Below are 27,643 nucleotides of genomic sequence, written 5' to 3'. Positions count from 1 at the left end.
TCTAAGCCTCAGACAGGGGTTTAAAATTATGTTCCATTCAAGTCTGGAAGTTAAAATTTGGTGGTAGTGAAAATCAGGTTATTATAATAAATGAATGTTAGCGTTTTTATATTCTTTATTAGCTCAAATTATTATCAACAGATGGTTGAAAAGCCACAATGCACCAGAAGGGAGGTGACAAGGGGAAGGACAGAATAAGGACAAGATGAAACTCAAACAAGAAGGAGGGAGTCAAAGAACAGATTCTCAGATTGTTCCAGAGAGGAGGCCCCCGTGGTCAAGACAGTTTTAGGACCCAACTCTCACAACAGAGGTTCTGGAATTAGTTAACAGCATGATTTTCAATCAAGAAAGCAAGATGGAACAATCAGATTTCTGCACATTGGATTGTCAAGCAGGAAACAGCTGACTTACAAGAGATCAATAAATGTAAGGACTCCTTCTTAGATGAGGTTGAAGGTAGAGAAAGGGAAATTTTATCAAAGGCTTTTAAGTCATGCACAAGCCTTGTGAAAATTAATTCCCATCCCAGGGTAATATGAGCCTATAGCCACACTCAGCCTGGAATAGCTGGAAAAGACAGAGGCCAGCAAGTATATTATGCCAAATGAAATGAACACATTTGAAAGCACCTGTCTCCCCTTCAGAAATTGCTCACATTAGGTCCTATATTCATTTAAACTAAACTGCTGTTTTCTCCCAATTCAAACATAAAATTGTTTGAAGAGATTTAAAGGCAACCACTCAGAGCTGCTATGTCACTAAGCAGGTGTAACAGAATGGAAAGACATAGCTAAGAGAAGGGAAGGTTAAGAGGCACCTTGCAGAAGTCAAGGTCAAAGCCACTTCTGTAGCCCAGGCTCCTGACTTCGATCCAGACGTCAAGATCTGTCCATTACTGGGAATTCTCCCTGCCCTCTATCTTGTCCAAAATGGATTAGCATCTTCAGAGTATTCTTATGCCCTTTTTATTTTTTCATCACGTTAACTTTCTTCCACAAAAGAGAACTCTTGCTGACATAAATGTTTGATTAGAAGCTTTCATATATTCCAATATGAAATGTTCCCTCTCAACCATGGCTCATGAAATATACATCAAACAAGTTCTTTGTGCAGCATAAAACAAATTTCAATACTTCTCTTCAAATAAAATAATAACAGCATTAGATTATTTCTAATTCCTATAATTGGCTTTTGGAGGTAGTTATTATAGCCCAAGGATATACATACATGAAATTTTATTTTTCAATAAACCTACCCTGTCAGCCTGTGAATTCCAAAAACCAAGGATAATAACTTTTTTGGCTTTTGCCCCAATTATCTTACTAGAAGACATTTGATTGGGGTCACTTGTAAAATTTTGCTAAACAATTCTTCATAATTCAATTTATTAATAATAGCTTTAGTTCTCAATTACATTAAAAGCTATTGTACTACAGGTTCACCCTTCATCTTACCTCTTTCTTATTTGCATTCATTTTTAGGCAATTCCCTCCAGTGTCAAAACTTTAAACACCATCTGTGGGAATATAACTGAGAATATAAATATAACATTTATATTGAAAGACTCTATTAAGACTCCATTTTGGCAACTGAATAGTGTCAGTCCCTCAAATAAGAAATATAACAGAAGGCTTATTTGAGAATGTTGCTGTTCAGTCTCTCAGTTGTGTCCGACTCTTTGCCACTCCATAGACTGCTGCACGCTAGGCTTCTCTGTCTTTCATAATCTCCCGAAGTTTGCTCAAACTCATGTCCATCCAACCATATCGATGCCATCCAACCATCTCACCCACTGTTGCCCCCTTCTCCTCCTGCCCTCAATCTTTCCCAGCATCAGGGTATTTTCCAGTGAGTTGGCTCTTCACATCAGGTGGCCAAAGTATTGGAACTTCAGCTTCAGTATCAGTCCTTCCAATGAATATTCAGGATTGATTTCCTTTAGGATTGATCTCCTTGCTGTCCAAGGGACTCTCAAGAGTCTTCTCCAGCACTACAGTTCAAAAGCATCAATTGTTTGATCCTCAGTCTTCTTTATGCTCCAACTCTCACATGCATATGTGACTACTTGAAAAACCATAACTTTTACTATACAGACCTTTGTCAAATAAAGGACCTTTGTTTAATAATAAAAATAACTAATTCATCTTGGAATTGATGGTTTGGGGAAACTAATGATATTTTCAAAGGAAATTATCCAATAGAGCCTGGATCTCTGGAGAGGGTCTGAACTAGTGGTGTAATGTTTATAGTCATCAGGAGATGATGAAGACCATGGCTTTGGTAACATTATCAGGGGATTTGTGTCTCATGAAAAGAGAAGAATGAAGGTAGGAAATTCAAGAATACTGAGGAGTAAAGTGGCTTCCCAGGTAGCACTAGTGGTAAAGAACCTGCCTGCCAATGCAGGCAATGCTGGAGACAAGGCTTCTATCCCTGAGTTGGGAAGATTCCCTGGAGGAGGGCATGGCAGTTCACTTCTTGCCCGGAAAATCCCACAGACAGAGGAGCCTGGTGCTCTGCACTCCATAGGGTTTCAAAGAGTCCGACACAACTGCAGTGACTTAGCATGCACACAGCAACCAGGAGTAAAGAGGGGACCGAGGAAAGACACATAGGGCTGGGCTATGAATGCTTGGATCCCACATCCTAACCCCCTAATGGTGATGGCATTAGTAGTGGGGTCTTGGGGAGCTGCTTAAGTCATGAGGTTGAACTTTCATGAATGGATCCTTAGCCTCTTCTACTATGTAAGAATACAGCAAGAAGAGGCTGTCTATGAACCCTGAAAAGTGCCCTCACCAGAACACAACCAGGCTGGCACGTTATTCTTGAACTTTTCACCCTCCAGAAGTGTGAGAAATGTCTGTTGTTTATAAACAACCCAGTATATGGTTTTCTGTTTCAGCAGTCCAAACATACTAATAGAGAAATTGGTACCAAGAAGTGGGGTACTGTTATAACAAATATCTGAAAATGTGGAAACTGCTTTGTAACTATGTAATGGGTAGAGGCTGGAAGAATTTTGAGTTTCATGATAGAAAAAGTCTCCATTGCCATGAATGGACCCCATTAAGGTCAATTCTGGTGAGAGCTCGAAAGGGATAAAGAAGAGCTATAGAGAAAGCCTCAACTTCTTAGAGTATACCTAAGGAATAATAAACAGAATGCAGATAGAAATAGATGAACCTTAAAGGCCATTCAGATGAGATCTCTGGTGGAAATGAGGAACACGTTACTGGAAACTGGAGGAAAGACTACCCTTGTTATAAAGTAGCAAAGTATTTCATTGAATTATTTCATTTTCTGGTATTTTATAGAAGGTAGAATTTTCAACCTAGGAAGTTATATCTTTAGCTGAATAGATTTCTAAGCAAGGCTTGGAGGTGCCACTTAGATCTTCCTGATCGCTTATAGTAAAATGTGAGAAGCGGGGAAATTACTTAAAGATGGAATTGTCAATCAAAAAGAAAGCAGAACTTAGACATTTGGAAAATTCTCAGCCTATCCATATTGCAAGAAAGAAGAACACTGAGGATGGCCAAGTGACCCTTTCATAAGGAGATTAGTAGGGATCAGCTGTCTCTAGAAACCAGAAGCCATTCTTGGAAAAAGTGGAAGAATGTCCCTGAGAGTGATTCAGAGATCATCAGGGCTTCCACTCCCATCACAGGCCCAGAGTGCACAGGCTTGGGGGCATGAATGCCTTCACCTAGGTTCAGAGGACCACCTGGCAGAGCCATGAGCAGAGAACCTCAAACTGCCAGAACCTCAGAGCCCCAGCAGAGAGTCGTGGCACGTGTGGGGCCCCACCAAGTGATGACAGAGGTGACATTGCCCCGCACGATGGGTCTGGAAGGCAGAACATTGAGTTCAAGAGGATTGTTCTTGAGACAAGGTCTTATGAAATTTTCTCCATTAGGTTTTGAACTTGCTCGGGACCTATAACACTCCTTTCTTCTGTTAAAAGTTAAACTAAGGTGAAATTTTCAGAGTTTATTTGAACAATCAGTTTTAATCAGACGGCATCAAACCGGAAGTAGTTAGAATCACTTCACCTATAGGAACTAGAGGAAAAACTTATATAGAGAAGATGCAGAAGCAAAGCAAAGCAAAGCAATTATGTAATTGGCTGTAGTTTAAGCAGTCACCTGGTTTGGGAAAGGCTAGTTGACTGTTTGTCATTGGTTGTCCATAGGTTTCAATTTCTTAACTTTAAGGCATTACACGTTTAGGTTTTGATTCACTTGTATAGGCTACCACGATGTTAAAGCCACCTCAGTCTCATGGCTTACTTAATTAATTTAATATTTCTTACCTATTTCTGTCTTTTGAAATAGAAATGTCTATCCCATCTCTGTTCCACCAGTGTAATTTAGAAGCATATAATTTGTTTGATTTTCACAGGTTCACAGCTGGAGAGGAATTTTTCCCCAGGATAAATTTTACCTCAATCCTCACTCACTCATCTCTGATTTAATGATATTTAAATGAGACTTTGGACTTTAGTGTTGATGCTGGAACAAGTCAAGACTTTTAGGGTCACTGGGGGTGAAATGAATTCATTTTGTATGTGTTGTTGTTCAGTCTGACTCTTTGTAACCCCATGGACTGCAGCATGCCAGGCTCCCCTGTCCCTCATTATGAACAGAAATCCATGAACAGTATAAAAAAACATTTTGTATGTGAGAAGGACATAAATTCGGAAGGTCCAGGGGGAAAGTTCTATAAACTTTGGGTTTGTATCCCTCCCCCAAAACTCATATGTTGAAACCTAATCCCTAATATGCTTATGCTTGGAGGTAGAGCCTTTGGGAAGTGATTAGGATGTGAGGGTAGAGCTGTCAAGCGTTAAATCCTTCTGTTTCCCTAACTGGGGCCTTTTCCAGCACCCCAAAAGCTTGTTCAACTCTTGTACAAGATAGTCCAAGATGCCAGGTAACCCCTTAACTAATGAGGGATGAGAGTTGTTGAATAAATAAGCCAGTTTTCTCTTCTACTGATAATACTGAAGTACATTCTACACGGTCTCTCAGAAGACCCCCCAGAATTGAGCCCTGTTTGTCAATGCTGATAACCCACTCATTCAGGCTTTCTTCATTGGTTTTTCTCCTTTTTCTCTCTCAATTTTCTCACACCATCTATTGCACTTTCTGAGATGAAATGGAGTAGGACCCTATGGTCCTACCCTCCCATGTCCTCAGCCTGCCTTTTGCCTGTGGAAAAAAATTCAGCCAAAGAATAAGTTTAATCAAAGTGAGAAAATGTGGAAGCAAAGGAAAACAGTCAAAGGAGACCAAATAATAATTTTAGTCATAAGCAAAGTCAAGGACCTTTGAGTAGCCCATAGTCCTCCACAAGCGCTATGAATAGTGTGGCCTGTGTGTGCTAAGTCGCTTGTCATGTCCAACTCTTTGCGACACTGTGGACCATAGCCTGCCAGGCTCCTCTGTCCATGGCATTCTCCAGGCAAGAATACTGGAGTGGGTTGCCACGCTCTCCTCCAGAGGATCTTCCCGCCCCAGGGATCAAACCACGTCTCTTAGTCTCCTGCACTGACAGGTGATTTCTTTTCCACTAGTGCCACCTGGGAAGTCTGAACCACGTCCTGTGAGCTGTCTTCTAGATCCTGAAAGCTCCACCAGCTGGAGGAGTTACTACATGATGACCAGACTGTAGCCATGACGTAAGCTGCCACAGTTCCGAGAACTGGCCTCAAAGAAATGGAAACAGCGTTACTCTGGAACTGAAGATTAACTGTACCTGAAACAACCAAGATAACACTGATCAGTCCACCAATGACCAATTTGAAGATGACTGCCAGAGCTGACTGTGCTGTTTCTGCATGTAGCCCTGTCCCTCAGCCTATAAAAGCTCTTGCCCACTGATTGTCAGGGTCTGAGTCAGGGTGAGGGAATCAGTCTTTGGAGAGGAGTTCCAAAGACTCCCCCCACCATTGCCAGCATCTGAAATAAAGGAAACTTCCACCAACCTTGCCTCCTTATTGACTTCTGAGAGGTGAACAGCCAGATTCCACTTTAGGTTACAGGATCGCTTCCCAAATAACACAGGTGCAGTTATTTTACTGTCTCGAGGTCTGATTTGCAGTAAACCCAAACTAAAGAAAGTATCCTCCATCATTAGTATACAACTTAAGTATTGTTTAGAAGTTAGAGCAAATGAAAATCCCCTGGGACAGATCCAGAAATACCCGAGAGAGTACCCAAAAGCAGATGGCATTAGTGATACTTTCATCTTTATATCAGATGCCTACTTAGAGACAAGGGCAGTTCTATTCAGATACAAGAGTCTTAATCTCCAACTTTCTGTTTTTTGATTTGCAAAGTTTTACCCACTGCTATGCTTTGGGAAACCAGATGACTTATCTTGGTTCTGTATGTCTTTGCTTCAGTCATTCTAGGAGGCATATCATTTTCTCTGGGGTGTGTCACTGCTCTGATGATCTTCTCCCAAGCCAACAGAAAATGGAGACTGCTTTAAATTTTCATTAGCTTCTTGATGCCTCATCCTGCTTGTCATCCTGCTTGCCTGCCATTAGAAGGCAATTATTTGATGAGCTCGTTTAGAGGAATGAAAATGCTAAATGATATTCACTTAGTGCTAACTTAAAAATCTGATCTCATTTCAGAACCAGAGTTCCTGCTACATGAGGGGAGCCCAAAGAGAGGTTGGGGGCACTTCATGAAGATGCAAAGAAGCTGTTTCCTGCTGGGATAGACATTGTAAAAATTCCTAATGGCATCCTTCTCTCAAAAATTTGACATTTGTTACTCTCATAGTAAAAGTGAGTGATTCTCTCCTTGATTTCTAGATTATTTGATCCACCTTCTAATGTCTAAGTGACAAGCTTCATTTCCTAAATTCGAATAGCTAAATCTTTTCATTCTAGCCCTACTTCAAATAAGGATACTACTCTTAGGTTTGTGATGCCCTGTTTGCAACTCAACATTTTGACACTTATATGATTTTCTGAGGCTCTTCCAGAATACTACACTAAGTTTTTACTGTTGAAATCATGTCTCTTCTTCTTTTAAAGCATAATAAATAGAAATGGCTAAACCAAATGACAACAGAGAAATCAAACTGAAAACTCCAAGAAGACTCCACAAAATCTGCTCGGCTAGCATGAAAATATTGCTCCACCAAGTTGGACAGATGCTATAAACCATTATAAACTTTGGGGAAACTCATTTTAGCATTTGCTGCTTGCTTAAACTTGCCTAAGTGACTCAAAATGAAAAGATCACATGCAATCAACAGCCACCTCAATCTCATTTGGCAAATAAGTATTATACACCCAGAAGATGAAATAAAACCAGGGGTGAACCCATAAAATACGCATTATGTGCAAGGTGTAATTCATCAGTGGAGAGCCTTCGTAATGGAGGCAACACTCATGATCCCACACAAACAAGAGAAATTATACTAACCATGAACTTACCCGACCTGTCTGCTACTCCCAGAATTTCAAGTCAGCCAAATACAAGAATCATCTGATTGAGGCAGGATTTCTGAACCAGAGTCTCATTCTGAATGTTTTTATTTTTTAAGGCAGTGATCCCAAAGTTGAGTGTTAAGAGTAGACTGGTGATTATACCAATAGCTCAAGCCAAGCTAGAGAGGAGAAGAGGTTGCACATCTGCTCTGACTTTAATGTCAGCTTTCCTTCCTGATACCAAGCCCTCAGACAGCAGGGTGTGGGAGTGCCTAAATCGGGCACCATATAAATTAATCTGTCAACTAGTTAGGAACGAACTAATCCAATCTGAAATACCTCCACCTTATGAGAAAATAATCAGAATAAATTAGCAGTGGGGAGCTGCTCTGTAACATGTTTTATTCACTCTTATGTGTCTTTAATAATTTAAATATTGTATAGATATAATTTGAATTTTTAACTCATTTGAAAAATATAGTTTCCTCTATTTAATAGATAAATCTGCTTCATTAAGAAGCTAAGGAGTTGAGGAAATCATAATTGAAAAAGACACATGTACCCCCAATGTTCATTGCAGCACTATTTACAATAGCTAGGACGTGGAAGCAAGGTAGATGTCCATTGACAGATGAATGGATAAAGAAATTGTGGCACATATACATGATGGAATATTACTCAGCCATGAAAAGGAATGCATTTGAGCCAGGTCTAATGAGGTGGATGAACCTAGAACCTATTATACAGAGTGAAGTAAGTCAGAAAGAGAAAAACGAGTATTGTATATTAATGCATATGTATGGAATCTAGAAAGATGGTAGTGATGAACCTATTTGCAGGGCAGCAATGCAGATGCAGACATAGAGAATAGACTTGTAGACACAGTGAGGGAAGGAGAGGGAGGGACAAATTGAAAGGATAATGCTGAAACACATACATTACCTTATGTTAAATAGATAGCCAGTAGAAATTTGCTGTATGATGCAGGGAGCTCAAACCCCATATTCTGACAACCTAGAGGGGTGGGATGGGATGGGAAGTGGGAGGAAGTTTCAAGAAGGAGGGAACATATGTATTCCTATGGTTGATTCATGTATGGCAGAAACCAACACGATAGTATAAAACAATTATCCTCCAATTAAAAATATAATTTAAATAAAGTGGCTAAGGAGGCAAGAAGTTGTGTCATGTTTCTTTCCAAGAATGAGTCAAAATGGGGCTTTCTACCTTGCTGCTCTCTAGCTATACTATAACCATGGACAAGTTGCTCTGGGTCTCAGACCCCTTATTTTTAAGGAGAGGAGATTGCCCTAGATTATTTGTATGGATTCTTGCGGCTCTAACATTCAATAATTATTCAATGATTACCATCATATTTTTTTTTTGACATCCAGTTCTGAGTTATTTCATTTTATGAGTCAGAGGCATTTTGTTTTTGTTTTGCCTTTTAATAAAACTGGGACTATAGAAACATTAACTTAAAAATATTCTGCCCAGGATCATCTCCATTTGGTTTTGATAGAGAACAAACCATTCAGATTTTCTAGCTAGTTATAATTCAAGAGTCATAACTCTTAGCTATATTTATGCCACTATGTGCCTGGCATCCTGCAAAGTACTTTACACATATTGGCTCATTTGATCTGCATGCCAGCTCTGTGAGGAAATCAATTCAGAAAAATCAGAAGCTCACCCATTATCTGGCTTTTGGAAGTGATTGAGGCAAGAATCTCTGGCTCAAAGCCCACGCTCTTCAGAACTACATTATAGTAACTTAATTAGGGAAAGAGTAAAATACTTACATTGGGCACAGCCTTTCAGTAGGAAAAAGTTGTGTTGGCATTTCCTGAGGAACCAAGAAGTACTAACAGGTGTGCTGAAAAATCAAGACAGACATCCTTGAGATGAACTGATAGTGTTCTCCCAATTCAAAAAAATCCAACAGTGTTGTAAACAGTGCATTTAAAATAGTCATTTAAGATAGTCACTATTTGAAAAAGACAAGCAATCCTACCTGATACATGAAGATTTGTTTTGGTTGCATAATAACTTCAGGGATGCCCAGTTGTATTAATGTGATCTCAGATTTTCTTTGAGAATGATAAAAGCATAGGTTTAATTTAAAAGATCAGGCAACAATAACAACAACAAAATATTTCCTAGAAAGCATGCAGCAAGGGACCAGAATTTTTGTAGGATCAATTTGTTTCTGTATATATGACTTTAATTTCCTTTAAATCTATGATAGATTAGCATTAACATATTTTCCTGTGTGAATAAATCTCAAACATCATGACTATCAATTTGTTTTATGAAATTTGCTATTTTAATATATCTAATCTATAAAAGTAAGGCAATGTATTTCTTTTCATTTCTTAATAAGGTTATTATTGTTCTAACATTAGAATATTTCAATACTCCAGTACCTTGCAAGCTATTTGTGAATAGAAATCATATCTTCTATTTCTTATGACATATGTTAGATACAAGCTCATTAAGTGTTCTAAAGCACATATTTTCTCTGAAATATTTCCTCTGCACATTAATAAAACTCAATTCCTATTGCCTGTTCCTTCAACCTCAGATACACAGTGATAAGGAGAAAAAGATGATAAATGGCCATGTAATAAAATACCAAACAAGAAAGCATCCAGATTTAATGCCGCTTAATATTGATTCAACAAACCCAAACAATAAAGGAATGTACATATTTCCCTAACTCTTAGCGAATAGGGAATGTAATTTCTTTTCCTCACAGAACATGAAGAGAGAAGAAAAAAATCTGCAAAATCATACAGAAATGATCTTACGATGGAATGAGTTGTCTTCCATAGATGCAGGCCCCATAAAATCACTATTCAGGAAGTAGCTTCATGAGCACACAAACACCTATAGTCAGTTGACTTTAAGTGAAGTTGATTTCCTCCACAATAAGGCTAATGAAGTGGGCTTGAGTCAATCAATTAAAAGATCATAAAGAAAAACTAATTTCTATGAGAAAGGAGAAGCTCTGCCTTGAGGCTGCCAATACCAGGTCTTGCCCAAGAGTTTCCAGCCTACCCGCTTGTCCAACAAATTTTAGACTTCCCAGTCCCTACTTGTATAAGTGAGTTCCTATTTATCAAATTTCTTCTATATTATTCTTTATGTACCTGTGTGCTCAGTCGCATCAGTCGTGTCCAACTCTTTGTGACCCTCTGGACTGTAGCCCACCAGGCTCCTCTGTCCATGGGATTTTCCAGGCAAGAATACTGGAATGGGTTGCCATTTCCTTCTCCAGGGGATCTTCCCCACCCAGGGATCGAACCCATGTGTCCTGCATCGCAGGCAGTTTCTTTACTGCTGAGGTATTGGAAAAGCCCAATTCTTCATGTATTTACAAATAAACCTTTTGGTTGAAGGAGAGGAAGGGGAGTTAGAAGAGAATAGAACCACTGTTTGAAACTTAGGTAAATGCTGCTGATCAAAATAAAGACAAGAATAAAACAGTTCAGGTGGAAATAGAGGCGTCACTTCTAGACATGTTGAATTTCATAAAATGGAGAATTCCAGTGGATATGTAGAGGAGGCAGATGGAAATAAGTTTTAAGCTCATAAGAGAAATTATTATAGTCTAAATATATTATTCAGCCAGAATAAATATAGTTTCTGGCTGCCTAAAAAGCACATATAACACACATTCACAGTGAGGCTGAAATTTACACACCATAACTCATATATAGAAAAGAAAAATCTAGCTCTAGTTATTGTCAAAACATAACTTACCTTCTAACCTATTCCACTCAAAATGTAAAACTTGTCTTGTAAAATAGCTCGGTGTAAAACTTGCCTAGTAAAATAACTCAGTGTCTTCTCATTTAAAACAGAGGTTGGTACAACATTGTAGAACAACGGTGCACATGCTCAGTCGCTCAGTCGTGTCCAACTCTTTGTGAGCCCATGACCTGTAACTCGCTAGGCTCTTCTGTCCATGGGATTTCCCAGGCAAGAATACTGGAGTGGGTTGCCATTTCTTTCTCCAGGGAAGCTTCCCAGACCATTGAACCCAGGTCACCTGCAGCTCCTGCATTGGCAGGCAGATTCTTTTCTACTGAGCCACCTGGGAAGCCCAAAACTATACTTTACTAGAAATAAATAAATAAATAATAAAGCAAATTCTTTTTGAGAAATATCTTCTCAAGTCAGAGTTGAAACTCCCCATCAGGGTTGTTTCTCCCTCCATAAACTTTTCCTTCTGGAAGTTTGCACATCACCAGGACAATCAGATGGAGGAAGAGTGAAGGTTGTTTCTGTGTCCCACAGCTGCCCTTTAGGTTGTCACTGACTTTCACTGGGATAGTTAGTGTGCATTTAAGTGAACCAGATCTATGTGGGATAAATTTGAGCTAGATGTATGTGGGATCAAATCTCAGGTAAGTCACTTAGTAGCTGCAGGCCTTTGAGAAAGGTGCTTAACTTGGTAGATATTATCTTACTAACTTGAAACATTGAGTTCTTCTCTACTTTCCAGAGTAAAAGGCAAATCAGAAAATGATCATCCATAGAGTGGGCTTCCCTTATAGTTCAGACAGTAAAGCAACTGCTTGCAGTGCAGGAGACCTGGGTTCAATCCCTGGATTGGGAAGACCCCATTCCTCTTGGCAAGGTCAAGAAGGAAACGGCAGCCCACCCCAGTATTCTTGTCTGGAGAATTCTATGGCCAGTGGAGCCCAGCTGGCTATAGCCCATGGGGTCACAAAGAGTCGGACACAACTGAGTGACTGTCACACACATGTCCATAGAATGGTCCATCAAGATGGCAGAGTAGAAGGACATGTACTCATCTTCTCCTGTGAGAACACCAAAATTGCAACGGGCTGTTGAACAACTATTGACAGGAGGATGCTGGAACCCCTCCCCCAAAAAAGATACCCCGTGTTCAAGGACAAAGGAGAAGCCTCAATGAGATGGTAGGAGGGGGGCAATCATGATAAAATCAAATCCCACATCCTCCAGGTGTGCAACCCACAAACTGGAGAACAATAGTACCAAAGAACCTGCAAAGGTTCTAGGCCCCAAAACAGACTTCCCAACCTGGGGATCTGGCAAAGGGATTGGGAATCCCCAGGGAATCTGACTTTGAAGGACAGAGACATTTGATTCCTCAACTCCCAAAGGACTGGGGGAAACTGACTCTTGGAGGGCACAAAAAAAATCCTGTATGCACCCGGACCCAGGGGAAAGGAGTTGTGACCCACAAGAGACTGAGCCAGACCTGCCATGACTGTTTGAGGGTCTCCTGCAGAAACATGGTCAGCAGTGGCCTGCCACAGGGACACGAGCACTGGCCCCAACAGACCTGGGAGGTGTATGTTCGCATAAGTCCTTTTGGAGGTCACCAGCAGCCCTACCATAGAGCCTGCAGACTCCAGGACTGGGTCACCTCAGGTCAAACTACTAACAGGGAGGGGGCACAGTGCCACCCATCAGCAGACAATTGAATTAAAGATTTACTGAGCTTGGCCCTGCCCACAAGAGCAAGATCCAGTTTTCCCCACAGCCAGTGCCTCCCAGCAGGAGGCTCACACAAGCTTCTTATCCTCATCCATCAGACAGAAGAATTAATAATGTCCCCATCCCACCAAAGGAATAGCCACACCCAGTGATAAACTCTAGTGCATCAAACAAATAAGGCTCTCCTTAAGAGAATCTGAGGTGATAATAAAACTTCCAGGAGTTCTTTTCCTCAGCTGAGTCTCTGTACACAAAGATTTAGGCCCTATACTATTTAAGATTGATCCTATTATTTTATATCATTCCTGATGTGCAATGATGAAGAGAAGTAAAAACTGAGAGAAAATTAAGCCTCCTACTATATAGGATTTTGTCCACAATCCCACAGGTCTAAGACAAAAGACTGCACTTTTAGAAGACAAAAACTTTTAGGATGTGTTGTAGTAGTTTAGTCACTAAGTCGTGTCAGACTCTTTTGCGACCCCATGGTCTATAGCCCACCAGGCTCCTCTGTCCATGGGACTTCCCAGGCAAGAATACTGGAGTGGGTTGTCATTTCCTTCTCCAGGGATCTTCATGACCCAAGGATCAAACCTGCATCTCCTGCGCTGGCAGGTAGGTTCTTTACCACTGAGCTATTAGAGAAACCCTTTAGATGAGTAGAAACATTGTCATCTGCTTCTTTAAAAGGCTTTGCCTGGGTGGTTCTAACTGGCAGGGACTGACTTCATTGGTGCTTATTCTCTAAGTAACCAAATGAAGTCCAGTCATTTAATAACAATAATATGCTCTCTTTGCCTCCTAGCTCCTTCATAGAATCAGCAAGATTATTTATACCAAGAATCAGCAGGTTCTCCACGCAGGAGACATCTGTGACATATGTCATGAGTTCACAGCGGTGACATCTTCAAGGCAGCCCCCCGCCTGGCATTTCTCAGTCTTTACCTAAGTCTAGACCTGGGGTGTCTGCTGATAATCAGCTGAACATCTGTAGTTTCAAAACTCCTACAAGGGAAAGCAAGGAAACATCACAGAACCCAACAGGAGGCTTTCTCAGGGAGAATGATTTCTGTATGCAAAAAATAAAAATAAAAAATTACCAGAATTATGGCGGTGTATCTGCTGATACAATTGCTACTTTCTGAGGATGTCTCCTGCATTAACATCTGAGGCTGCCAAGATATATTGAAATGATACATTTTTAGCAGTCAGAATGAGAATGGGGCTGACTTCTGGGCTTCAAAGAACCAAAACCCACTGCGAGACACAATGCAATATCTACTGTGTTAACAGTTAGCACTGCTCTGGTTTTTCTTGCCCTCAACCCACCCTCGTATCATTTAGACTAGAACCTCCAAAATAGAATTTGGAGCCTCCCATCCAAGCTTATTGAAGGGAGGATCTTCCACAGTGACAAATGCTTATTTATTTTCATATGTGGAAACATCAAATATCTCCTATGAGAAAAACCTGTTTGCATCTTAAAAAATAATTTATTCTTTGTATATATGACCACTTCTTTATCCATTCATCTGTCGATGGACAACTAGGTTTCTTCCATGTTCTGGTTATTGTAAACAGTAGACACAGTGGAGGAAAGAGAGAGTGGGATGAAGAGAGAAAGTAGCATTGACATATACACACTATCATGTGTAAAATAGATAGCTGGTAAAGTTTCCCTATAGCACGAGAAGCCCAGACTGGCACGCCGTGATGTCCTAGGGGTGGGGAGGATCAAGAAGGAGGAGATACACATATAATTATGGCTGATTCACATTTTTGAACGGCAGAAGCCAATATAATACTGCAAACTGATTTTCCTCTAGTTAAAAGGTAAATTTTAAAAACATAATAGTTTATTCTTATTCTCTTATTCTTTTCTGCTCCATTGTATGCTTTGAGTTACTTTTTCACTTCTCTCAAGCTACCAGTTATTATCAGCTCTCCTACAACTAGAATACTCTATCTGGCAGGTGTCAACAAGCAAGGCAAAGAATAAAAGGACAGTCAGTTATCTGATTTAGACAACTATATCTAGGGTCCAATTAAATTTGTGCTCTCATATGTTGTAGGTTAGTTGCAGATTATAACAATAAGAAATAAGAAAAAATTATCAAGAAGAAATAAAAGATTTAAAGTGAAATGGGACAAGCAAAAAAAAAAGCTTAAAATTGGTAATACAGCCACTTGGCTATTTATTTCACTCTTCTACGGTCAATAATAAATGAGAGTTTTACTTTTCAAATTGGCAAGAAAAAAATTGAAATTATCTGAATTGAATGCAATGAAATATGCACACTCATACTCCTAGGAGTGTTCTTATAGACTTTTAGGAAGCTGATTTAGTATCATTTTTAGAATCATTAAGGGCCCTGATGCATTCTGATCCTTTGCCTCAGCAATTCTACTTCTAGGAATTTGCTCTGATAATCAAAGGCACATACAAAAACTTATTTACATTATTTATAATGGAAAAAATGAAGAAACAAATATCTGAAAACAGGACAATGGTTATACAAATTATGGAATATGCATAACATGATCACTTTTAAAAATCATCTTTAAAAATGATTATTATGAAAAGTATCATAATGTATTTGGTAGAAAATGTGGTTCTGAAGCCATGTTAAATGTTTATTCCTCTCCTGGAAATAAATTCCTTTGTGGAAAGTCATTTGTCAATATTTCATAAAAAGCTATATTTACATGCATATGTACATATACATATACAGCTTCCCAGGTGGCACTGGTGGTAAAGAAATCACCTGCCAATGCAGGAGACATAAGAGACTTGGGTTCGATCCCTGGGTTGGGAAGATCCTCTGGAGGAGAGCATGACAACTCACTCTAGTATTCTTGCCTGGAGAATCCCATGGACAGAGGAGCCTGGCAGGTTATGGGCCATAGGGTCCCAAAGAGTCAGACATGACAGGTACTTACATATACATATATATAAACACATAAATATAATATAAACTTATGTACATACATATATATTTATAGTTTTTAACTCAGTAAATCAATTTCTGTCCACCTATCCTAAGAAACTAATCCTAGCAGATACAGACACCTGCATGTGTGTGCACGTGCACTCAGGCTTTAACACATGATTATTAATAATTTAATGCTAAAATATTAGAAAAAAAGGTTAACGCTTAAGCAAACAATAACAGGAAGGTGCTATTAAAGGGCAATGAAGATAATACAACAATAGAAGAAGTGCCTGTAATTTGAAGAAAAGGAAGTTAAAAAGATTTTTATGTACACACTGCTATGTTTAAAACAGATAACCAACAAGGATCTACTTAAAGCACATGGAACTCTGCTCAATGTTATGTGGCAGCCTGGATGGGAGGGGAGTTTGGGGGAGAATGGATAAGTCCCTTTGCTGTTCGCCTGAAACTGTCATTACATTGCTTGTTAATCAGCTATATCTCAATACAAAATTCAAATTTTAATCATAATAATAATAAAGCAATAAAGATATCCACCACTAAAAGTTTTTAAAAAATAAAAATGTGTTTTTAGAATATAAGTATAACTAAGAAAACCATGTATGCAGAGGAAGAATGACAAGTTATAAACTGAAAACAAAATGCTAATATTAGGGTATAACAACATTTGGGTTTTCTCTTTTTTAAGATTTTCTTCCATGTATTCCAATTTTTTTAATAAATACAATAAAATACTTTAAAAGGAATGGAAAGTGGGAAGTGACAGAAGTTTAACTGAAACACAAAGGCTTAGTTAGCTTAGGACAACTAAGAAATGAGAATCCATGAGTCAGGAAAAAGCTCAGAAGGTAATTTCTCTGCTTCTGAGGGGAGAAATTAGACCTGAGGTTGACTTAGGGAGGAATATATCCAGAAAGAGGATTCAGATGCCTCAAGAACTTAGAATCCTAAAAGAAGATTAAGTTTGGCTTTGAAATGTGATGGTTTATCAGGGAAGAACTCTGGGGATGGGAGGAGGGGAGGAGATTAATGTTAATACTTGTAAAGCATGTCAATCCGAGCAAAGTGGTAGATATTCACTTGTGGCCAGTATTTACAGGGTCCACATTCAAACTCTGCTGATGGAGGAAAAGAGCTACTCTCCGGAGTATACATCAGTAGGATGTTGACAAGAGGTCCCAAAAGAATCTGAGAGCCAGGAAAAAAGCAAGGACAGTGTCATGGTAGCCGAATTAGAAACTTTACCAGTCCTGTACCACTAAATAATACCTACTCCCAGATAATCAGAAGTGGAACCAGATCAGCTGATCCTTGGGGCTATTGCTATCACATTAGAGGGAGCAAATGAAATACGACCATAGCGTTCTGGGCCGCTGACCTAGTCCTAGCCAAAAGGGAAAAACCTGAATAGAGCATAAGAGACAGTGAAGAAGTAACCAGGAATTGCAATAAAACCCTTCACTCCAATCAAACTTTTAACTTTCCATTTATTGAGCTTTCACAGATGGCAAAGCCTACCTTACATAATAGGCATGATCCATCACAATAAAATAGCATTAAAAAGTTTCATGTCACAAAACAGAACAAAGCCAAAAAAAAAAAAAAAAGAGCAAAATAAATTACAGTTCCACCAGCTGAGCAGGGACTCAGAAATGCCTCCTTAAGTTGCTGCTTTACCATAAAAACACCAAATACTGAGTTAGTTTAATCTAGAGATATTTTTCAGACAGAAAATGTGATATCAAGTCAAGACAACAAAGAAGGGAACATGAAGGCCCCTGGGAGATGGTCCGTACAGATGAGTTTACACAATGGCTACCTTTAACATTAGGTGCGAACAGGAGAGGTGAATCGACTGAACTTCAGGTGCAAGTGGTGAGGGAGGCAGTAAGGAGATATGACCATGTCAGCTGACCATCTTCCACTTCCTGTAGAAGCGCAGGACGTTCTTAACTTCCACACCCGCTTCAGCTGCCGTCCCCAGCACCAGCTGCAGGGGGTATGAGAGGTTCCTAGGGTTGTCTAAACAGATGCCCGTGAGGATGGTGATCATCCTGCTGTGGTCTGGGGTCTCCAGCCAGGATGAGTCCAGCAGCCCTCTGCAGAAGTCAAGCATGTTATAGAGGTCCCAGGCATCAGAGTCCGGCCTGGTCATCCTGGGTCTCACCAACGTCACAGACACACAGGACTGGCAGAGAAGGTACTGGTTCCCTCTCTTCAGCTCCCCCTCTAGGAAGGTGATGGCTGCCGAAGCCCGCTTGTCCTCCCTTCTCAGGACATACAATATGTCCACCACAATGCTGGGTACGATGAGGAGAAACTGACCGCTGCTGGCAAGCTGCCGGATGACTGGCAGGTGCTCACAGAGGGCCCGGGGATCGGGGAGCAGGTAAGGGGTCAAAGCCGACTGAATCTGGATGTGCCTGAGAGTGTTCTCTAGCAGCACCACCTCGCGTTGAAGCCACAGTTGTATTATGTCTTTGAAAAATCTGATCCTGGAAGTTTTCTCTAGCAACTGCTGAGATGGGTTGTCTGGTCCTTCAAACCCAGGGCTCACAAAGACCCCTGAATGAGAGTCGTACCTCAGGAACTGTCCAGGGAGTGTCGTGGCGAAGTGGCCAAAGCTTCTGAGGAAACAGACACGCACAGCAGCTTCATCCTGGGAGCTGAGCGGAGGTGGGTCCTGCTCCAAGCCCGCCCTCTCCTGAGAAGCCTGCCGCAACCAGTGCTGGCCCAGGGCAATGTCCTCTGGGAGCTGCAGGAACTGGGGGAGGTGTGGGCCCTTGCAGCTCTGCAGTAGCTCTCGGAGATGGTGGGACAGGCCCAGGCCTGGCTCCTGAAGGTCTCTCACAGAGGGCAGCAGGTTCAGCAGCACGGACAGGTGGTCCCACAGACAAAACAGGCTCCACCGACGTGCGGTGAGGAGACTGCAGTTGGCGCGGAGCCAGCCCAGTATCACCTTGACCGTGGGCAGCAGCCCCTCTGCAGAGAGGACCTGCAGTTTCTTCTGAATGGTCTGGAGATTGCTGCAGGGTTGGCTGATGGAGGCGCTCTTCCCCAAGTTGCAGCCAGCAACAGGAGGCTCTGTCTCAAGACAGCTGCTCACACCATCCTCTGTGACAGATGCTTTGCTGGAGGCAGGACTTGCAGGCGTCAGGAAACTATGGCTGAAGACAGGAGCCAAGTGAAAGCCACGTTTGCCTGGGAGCTTGTGGCTGGACGGGGCTGACAGGCTAGCGGAACTGGTTGTTTTTAAGAGACCTAGGAGATGACTGGGAGATTGACACGTCTTCAGCTTATCCCCAGGAGGGGAAATTCTATCTTTGGATTTGGCTCCACCCTCCTGCATTGCTTGTGGATTCAGGGAGCCACTTTCCTCGTCATCAGTTGTGTCTGAATAAGTGGTTTCACTGCTGAGTTCTGAACTGACTTGTGAGCATAAGGATGTGTTTTCATCTTCGTCTGTCTCATCCCAGTCACAGCAAGAATGAAAACTGGCTTCTGGGTTGTCACCCACACTGGAAACGTGAGATGATCTGTGGGTTTTCTGAGATTTGCTGTGACAGGGCCCAGGGCAGGGGGCTGGAGGGTCTTGTTGCCTCTCCCTGGCCTCCACCTTCTGTTGGTCTTCCTTGTCCCTGGGGACATCCACCTCTGGAGTCAGCTTCCCTCTCTGGAGCTCAGCCTGGAGGCGTGTCGACACGTGTTGAATTAAATGGGAGAAAAGGGTCAAGGTGAAGGTGACCGCTGTCCTGTGCTGCTTGGAGTCCGCTGTCCTCAGGCTGTGCACGCTCATGAGGCAGAGGACCACCATGCGGAAGATGAGGAGGTCCGGGAGGAACTGGTAGCCTCTTGCGGGCTTTCTCTCCCTGGAGGCCTGGCTCCGGTCGGATGGACAGGGCCGATAGGACAGACAGAGACGGAAGTCTTCCAGAACCAGCTGGCACAGGGCCATGAGCCTGGAGGCTCTGAATTTCCTCTGGGGCTGCAAGAGGCTCTGGAGGTAGAGGAAGCTAACCAGTAACCTTTTGTTATCCCAACGCCGCCTCTGGCTGGGAGAGAGCTGCTTCCTCTGGTACCTCTTCAGCCGGCTGTATCTTTTTCCCGCGTGATGGTAGAGTTGTTTGAGGTTCCAAGACGCCCCTTTAAAAGGCACCTCCGAGTGGAGGCAGCGCTGGTAGAAGTATGTGGCTTCCACGTCATAGTACTTGCTCCCCGTGAGAGCGCCCAGCTGGTTGAAGGGCATGCCCATGTGTGGTGCCACCCACAGGGCTCGGTAGTAACACCTCTCTGCCAGGTCCGTGGTGCGCAGGGCCAGGAACTCATTCTGAAAGCGGAACAAGTCTCCCAGGTACAGCAGGCAGCGGTGGCAGGCCATTCGCGCCCAGTCCACCTCCTCCTCCGACGCAGGGCCTGCTCTCTGGCAGCCGATGAAGCGGATGGCACTGTGAGGCCAGTCGATGTAGCGCCATAAGCCCAGCTGGTAGTGAGCCTGCAGGAAGAGGAAAAGGTGCTCGTAGAACCTGAGGCCACCCGTCAGATGCCTCCGCAGGGGGCCTTCCCACTGCTTGGAGGAGCCCGTGTTCCTTCTGTTGGGCTTAAGCAGCAGCAGAGCCACGTCAGAGTACGCTTTCCTCCAGAGCAGCTCTTCTGCTTTCCTCCCGTAATCCACTGGGTGCAGAAACATGAGTTTAATGCAGACTTGCTGGACCACATCCCTGAGGGCCAGGACATGAGGCTTGAAAAGCTCTTCGTGGGCGTTTCCTTTTAGAAGGAAACGGTCGAGACGCCGAGCTGCCCTGCAAACATCCTGGTAGAGGAGTCTGGCCTTCAGGGCTTCCACCTGGCTGCTCTCCATAGGGCTGGACTCTTCCCACGACACTGACTTGTGTCTTCTGAGAAAAAGACAAAAACTGTATATTAGTACTCACTCACAGAGTCAGGAGGAGAAGGGGATGACAGAGGACAAGATGGTCGGATGGCATCACCAACTCAGTGAACACGAGTTTGAGCAAGCTCGGGGAGATGGTGAAGTAGAGAGACTCCTGGAGCGCTGCAGTCACAGGGTCGCAGAGAGTCAGACGTGACCGAGCGCCTGAAGGACAGCACAGAGACCGAGGATGATAACAATAATGGTCGCAGAGCAACACAATGGGGATGTAGGAGGTCCTCTGTAAGAGGGAGGCAACACCTTCAGATCTCAGTTAAAATACTGCTTTGTCTAAAGTTCAGTTAGATGCCTCCCCCTTCACATGGAACTGGCCTCCTTTGGGTTTCTGGGACTCAACTGGTTGTGGATTTTTCTTGACTGTATTTCTTCCACCATAGTACATGCATTATAATTATCTATCATTCTAGCTTTCACATTGGACCACCAAGTTCTCTGAGAAAGGTTGAAATTAATTTACCGTTTGGTTCTTAGTATCAAACAATACCTAGTTCAAGAGGATGCTAAGTAAAGAACAGTAAGTTAATGAAGGCTATTTCAAAAGTCAGTTCCTCAATTATCCATTTCCAATTCAATGATTATAATGTATCAAAGCACTCCATTATACTATTTAAAATACATGCCTGAAATAAAATTCAATGTAATCTCCATAACTGCAATAAAATTTTTTAAATTCCATATCAAAATTAATTTAAATTCAATTAAATTATTTAATATTAATTTAAATACTGAGATAAGAAATTTTATCATTTTTACAATGTAAATTTATAATCAAGGTTGTGAATTTTTTTTTGGAGAATTCAACCTAGATTCTACTTAGTAAAAATATTTGTAGTATAAATATATTTAAATAGATTAATACTTAAAATATGTTAAATAATATTCAATGCAAAAAATTATAAAATTACTTATCTCTCAGTAGAATTTGCTTTTAGACCGTCAGGATGGAGAAGAGAAATATATCTTATGATACAAACAGAGTTCATATAAAAGAAAATACAAAGAGCAAACACAAAATAGAAAGTGTCCTGCTTTCTCATACTAAAGAAAATCAATTTAAAACAAACTACAAACAATAATATAATTACATCACAGGAGTAAAGCATATTGTAAATTATAATACATGATCTTCAAAGTCATGGTGAAACTTATATAGACTTTACACAGCTGGAAGCATTAAAAGCTTTGAATATAATTTTAAGTTTGTAAAACCATTTATGTTCATATTCTTTAACCAGCAACTTTATTCATAGGAATGATGCCTAAGGAAATTTAACAAAAGCAAAAAGCTACATTAATAAGAGGTCTCTTCCAAATGTATATCTAATAGAGGAAGAAGGAAGAAAGGAAGGGAGATAGGGAGAGAAAAGGAAGGGACGGAGGGAGGGAGGGTGGGAGTTAAATTAACCCAAATAGTCTGTCATCAATGAATGCTCATACATATCTATATGTATGATAGAAAGTCATTGTGTCAATTAAATATAATAATTATATAGATTTATAAAAATAATTACTTGGAAAAAGTGGAATATGAAATAATATATAAACTGGAAAATTACATCGTCAAAAACTAAAATATAATGTGTAAATATTAAGAGATTCATGTGATAATGACTGGGCTTTCCTCCCCAAAGTTCCTTAATACTGCTATAATCAGTCATTCTAATGTAACTTCTTAGTTGGTACAATTTATAATCTATATTTTTGTATGACTAACATTTTTAAAAAGTAAAAAAAATAATAATAAGCAAATTCTTTAAAACTTGATTCAGTAACCAGAATAAATATCATTAAAATGTTAAATACATAGACTCATTGAATGTATAGAGTATACATAGAGCTAGAACAGCATACGAAACACCTATGATCTGCTGGTTAGTAGGATGTGAAAATTTGAGAAAAAAAAGGATGGGGGCAGAGTAAGAGAACGAATTTGGGCAGGAGAACAAGGAAATAGCCAAAATAGAGAAATTGAACAAGCAGTCGCTAGAGTTTTCAAATCTCCAAAGCAAAATCTCCATCAACCAACACGAGGCTTTTCCTGGAATGGTACATAATGGTCAGCCCAGCCTTCCTCAATCTTGAGAAAGCTGACTGAAGGGAGCAGGTACTGAGAAAACACCTGGAGGAGAGAGATCCAGGTTAGATTCAAAGACACATGCACACTTTTTCTAAAGGAAATTTCACTCCCAATCAAGTCTAAGGGGCTTCACAGGAGGCTCAGTGGTAAAGAACCTATCTGTAAATGTAGAAGATGTAAGATAATTGGGTTCAGTCCCTGGGTTGGGAAGGTCCCCTGGAGAAGAAAATGGCAACCCACTGCAGTATTTTTGCCTGGGAAATTCTGAGGACAGAGAAGCCTGGTGGGCTACAACCCACTGGGTCTCAAAAGAATCAGACATGACTTAACGACAAAACAATAACATCAAGCCTAAGAGTCAGAAGCCAGACAGTTCAAGACAGGGAGAGAAAAAATCTAAACCCCCAAATTTATTATACTATTTTGGAAGATATGGATTCAATTTGAAAGGCAGATACCAATAGGAGTGGACTGAAGTCATTTTTACTGGCCTTTTCTCCTTTCCTCTTAACCTCTAATTACACCTATTGACTTCATATGACAACAACCCCCACAAACCCTCCTAGGATGACTGTGGGAAGCCTGTTGTCCCAAGACAATAGGCATACATCAGCCAGGATTGGACAAAGCTCACAAATAGGCTTAAACACATCTCCCAAACTCCCAACTCTGAAAACAATGACAGGCATAAATTAAAACAGAAGGATTTTCTCCAACTTAAACATTTCCAGTCTGAAAAATTCCTAGGAACGATCCATTCTCTCTGAATGAACATAAAAGTCAGCTGGCTCCTGGCTGTGTTTTACTCCAACACTAATATTAGGACCATGTAACCTCTTACTTACCAGAACTCTGTCTTCCTTGGAGGATATTTGGATAAATTTCCCAGCAGGCTTCCTGATATAAGGCAACTCAGCACAGCTGTCCCCAATGAAGCCAGGGAGCAGTCACAAACAATTCTGTGAAGCCTGGACTAAAACTCGTGAAGTCCACAGACATCATTAAATCTCCTCTTTGAGATGGCTGTAAAGGAGACTCTCCTCTGGACCATACATCTGGACTCACCAGTATGTCCCAACCTCTAGAGCGTACTCCCGCTCAACCTGCTGGTACCCCAGGCTTGGATCCCACATGCTAGGTTCTCAAAGCCTCTGGTCTATTATTTTGTTGACACACCTGGTTGATTCTGCATAATTGGCATCAGCTGGGTACACTCTGGCCAAGAAAGCTGACTCAGGCTGCTCCCTCAGACAGGTAACTCGGGACCAGATATAACCCTGAGAGATTTGAAAAATCCATAGCCCTAAGAAAAAGGTGAAAATTCTAGCACCTCATGGAGCACGTGTGTGTGTTAGTCACTCAGTTGTGTCTTACTCTTTGCGACTCTATGGATTATAGCCCACCAGGCTCCTCTGTCCATGGGATTTCCCCAGGCAAGAATACTGGAGTGGATTGCCATTCCCCTCTCCAGGGGATCTTCCTGACCCAGGGACCGAACCCACGTCTCCCACACTGTGGGCAGATTCTTTACTGTCTGAGCCACTTGGGAAGCCCCAAAATACTATGCTAAGTCACTTCAGTCATGTCCAACTCTTTGCTAGGGAACACTTAAGGGGAAACCATATAGATATCTTCAAATACTCAGAAGACTATGATAAGGAGAAATACACCTTCTTCTGTATGGCACAAAGGGAAGTCAGTGTATCTTTACATAGATGTTAAAAAGACAGGTTTCAATTCAAGAAAGAAAAAAAATAAATAAAAGGTGAACTTTTCATTAAAGCTATCCAAAAATAAATGAGCTGATTGATGAGGTGGTTATCGTCTAGCCATGAATGGGTGAGTGAGTAAAAGTCACTCAGTTGTGTCTGACTGTTTGTGACCCCATGGACTGTATCCCTCCAGGCGCCTCTGTCTATGGAATTCTCCAAGCAAGAATACTGGAGTGTGTTGCCATGACCTCCTCCAGGGGATCTTCCTGACCCAGGGATCTAACCTGCATCTCTTTATGTCTCCTGCATTGGCAGGCGGGATCTTTACCCCTAGTGCCACCTGGGAAGCCCAGAAATAACCTGATTAAATACAAATAGTAAGTTGAATAAATAAATTGTAATACATACATGTTTACATGTATGTAAAAACAGTACATGTTCTTACCATACAGTGGTAAAAATAAATGAAATATGCCGCATATATCCATATGGATGCATTACACATAGTGTTGAACGAAAGCAGTACGCAATAGGAAAATATATAAAATATGATGGTATTTATACCAGGGCCCAAATTAGGCAAAACTAAGGAAAAGGATTGCCTATGGATACATACTGAGATAGTAAAAACATAAAAGTAAAGGAATGATTATCACAAAGGCTCAGATTGCATTTTGGACTGGGCAATTGTTGGGAACAGGGCTGAATCAGGATGTGTACAGATTGAAGGTAGGATGATTTTAGCACTAATGATATCTATCTCTTCAATTAGAATGTGGGATGGATATATATACATATGTTATATATAACATACTATGTGTGTGTGTGTATTATATAGGCTTCCTAGGTGGTACAGTGGTAAAGAATCACCCTGCCAATGCAGGAGAAGCAAGAGACTTGGGTCCAGTCCCTGGGTTGGGCAGATTCCCTGCAGGAGAAAATGGCAACCCCCTCCTGTATTCATGCCTGGAAAATTCCATGGACAAAGGAACCTGGCAGGCTACAGTTCATAAGGTCTCAAAGAGTCAGACACAACTGAGCGACTGAGCACACACACACACATTTTATATATTTATATATATATATATAGAGAGAGAGAGAGTGATGTGGCTAACAAATAATAAATATCATTAAACACTAACTGGTTTTGTTTTCTATTAAATAGATAGATTGATTTAATCTAATCAAGATATTCCAAATTATCAAAACAATTTTTTTGTGTAGAGCAGGAACTAAAAAAACAAAAAGATGTAAAGAAAACAAAAGAGTACAATTACCTCTCAAATAATCTATCAAAATACAAATAATTCCCAGATAGTTGAGACCAATGAGTGGTCAGTCACTTGTATAATACAATTAGGACAGTATGATGTGTAAAATCCCTTCTAGTCCAAGTCTAACATGCTTTACAAATAATTAGAGCACAAATCTTCCAGGTGTAGCATAAAACATTGCCTATTGCTAGCTGTAGTGTAGTGACACATTCTTAGTTTATTTTCTCCCATCATGGGCCATGAAATTCAAGCTGTGATTAAAGATTAGCTCTCAGGTATAAAGGATAATGTTTTCATCTATTTCTGCAAATCGTATTTCCTTTTGAAAGCAATGTGGCTTTATGAGATAGCCCTTATGAAAGAGCTTAATAATTATCAATTTTACACCTAATTATCAGGAGTACGGTGCCATCTCTTGGAGACTATGTTCTAGAATAAGACTATTGGAAACAGTATGTACCTATAGGTATATCACAGGGAAATCCTACATAATGAACTTTGGAGGAAGTCTCTAACAGATATTTGTAAAGCAAAATACCCCAAATCAAGATCACAGGAATGTAAAGTGATTCCACTATGTCTGTGAGCCACTGTTTTCTGCCCCACAACCCTTATTTTAAGAACATGAATAAATTGGAAAATATCCAGGAGAGTGTTTGAGATGATTAGTGATACAGACATCATCAGTTTAAGAGGCCAGGGCGGTGGGGGGTGGGGGTTAAGGACTGAATGGCCTAAGGACATTTATTCTAAAAAAGAACACTTAGGGGAAACCATATAGATGTCTTCAAATATTCAAAAGACTATGGTAAGGAGAAATATACCTTTTTCTGTGTGGCACAAAGGGAAGTCAGCGTATCTTTACATAGGTGTTAAAAAGACAGGCTTCAATTCAAGAAAAATAATAATAAAAGGAGAACTTTTCATTAAAACTATCTAAAAATAAATGAGCTGATTGATGAGGTGGTTATCTTCTAGCCATGAATGGGTGAGTGAGTAAAAGTCGCTCAGTCGTGTCTGACTCTTTGTAACCCTATCTACTATACCCCACCAGGCTCCTCTGTCCATGAAATTCTCCAGGCAAGAATACTGGAGTGGGTTGCCATTTCCTTCTGCAGGGGATCTTCCCGACCCAGCGATTGAACCCGAGTCTCCTGCATTGCAGGCAGATTCCTTACTGTCTGAGCCCCCAGGGTAGCCCCATGGAAGGGGTTTAATCCAAAATAGATGGACTATCAGGCACTCTGTAAATGAGTTTTGCTTTTGTGTGGTAGACTGTCTTAAATGACTGTTAACATTCCTTTTAAATCAAAGATTCTCAAGTTTTCTCCCATGATGATTCATTAATCTATTTTCAGAAGCTGCTTACCAAAATGCTATGGATTTATATAAAAACTAAAGTCACATTATCTGAACATTCATTTTAGCCAGAGAAGTTAGAAAATAAATGCTTTTTCTTCATTTGATTATTTTGATTACCCTCAGTGGTTTAATCACCATTACCAAATTTGGACAGGGTTAATCTGGAACACAATCTATGGCTTTTAAATAAGAACTGCCAGTTTAAAAATAGCCCAGATGAACAAAGGAAATTGCAATTTCAATTCAAAAGGAGAACTGACACTAGCAAGTACCAGTGTATTGATGGAAGAGTGTGTACAATCATTGTAGAAAGGCAAACACTTCAGGGAAGAGAACTGCAAGGACAGACCTCTTTTTGCAGGAT

At 40.9% G+C, this 27,643-nt stretch overlaps 1 pseudogene; it reads right to left on the bottom strand.

The window, feature by feature from the left end:
- Window positions 1-17,809: 17,809 nt before the first annotated feature.
- Window positions 17,810-20,761, bottom strand: LOC136144716 (nonsense-mediated mRNA decay factor SMG5 pseudogene; annotated as a pseudogene).
- Between the last annotated feature and the right edge of the window lie 6,882 nt (window positions 20,762-27,643).

This window comes from Muntiacus reevesi, chromosome 12, assembly GCF_963930625.1.
Source record: "Muntiacus reevesi chromosome 12, mMunRee1.1, whole genome shotgun sequence".
Classification (NCBI taxonomy): Eukaryota; Metazoa; Chordata; class Mammalia; order Artiodactyla; family Cervidae; genus Muntiacus; species Muntiacus reevesi.
The sequence above is the reverse complement of the archived record's forward strand: the minus strand, read 5'-3'. Positions and strand labels throughout refer to the sequence as shown.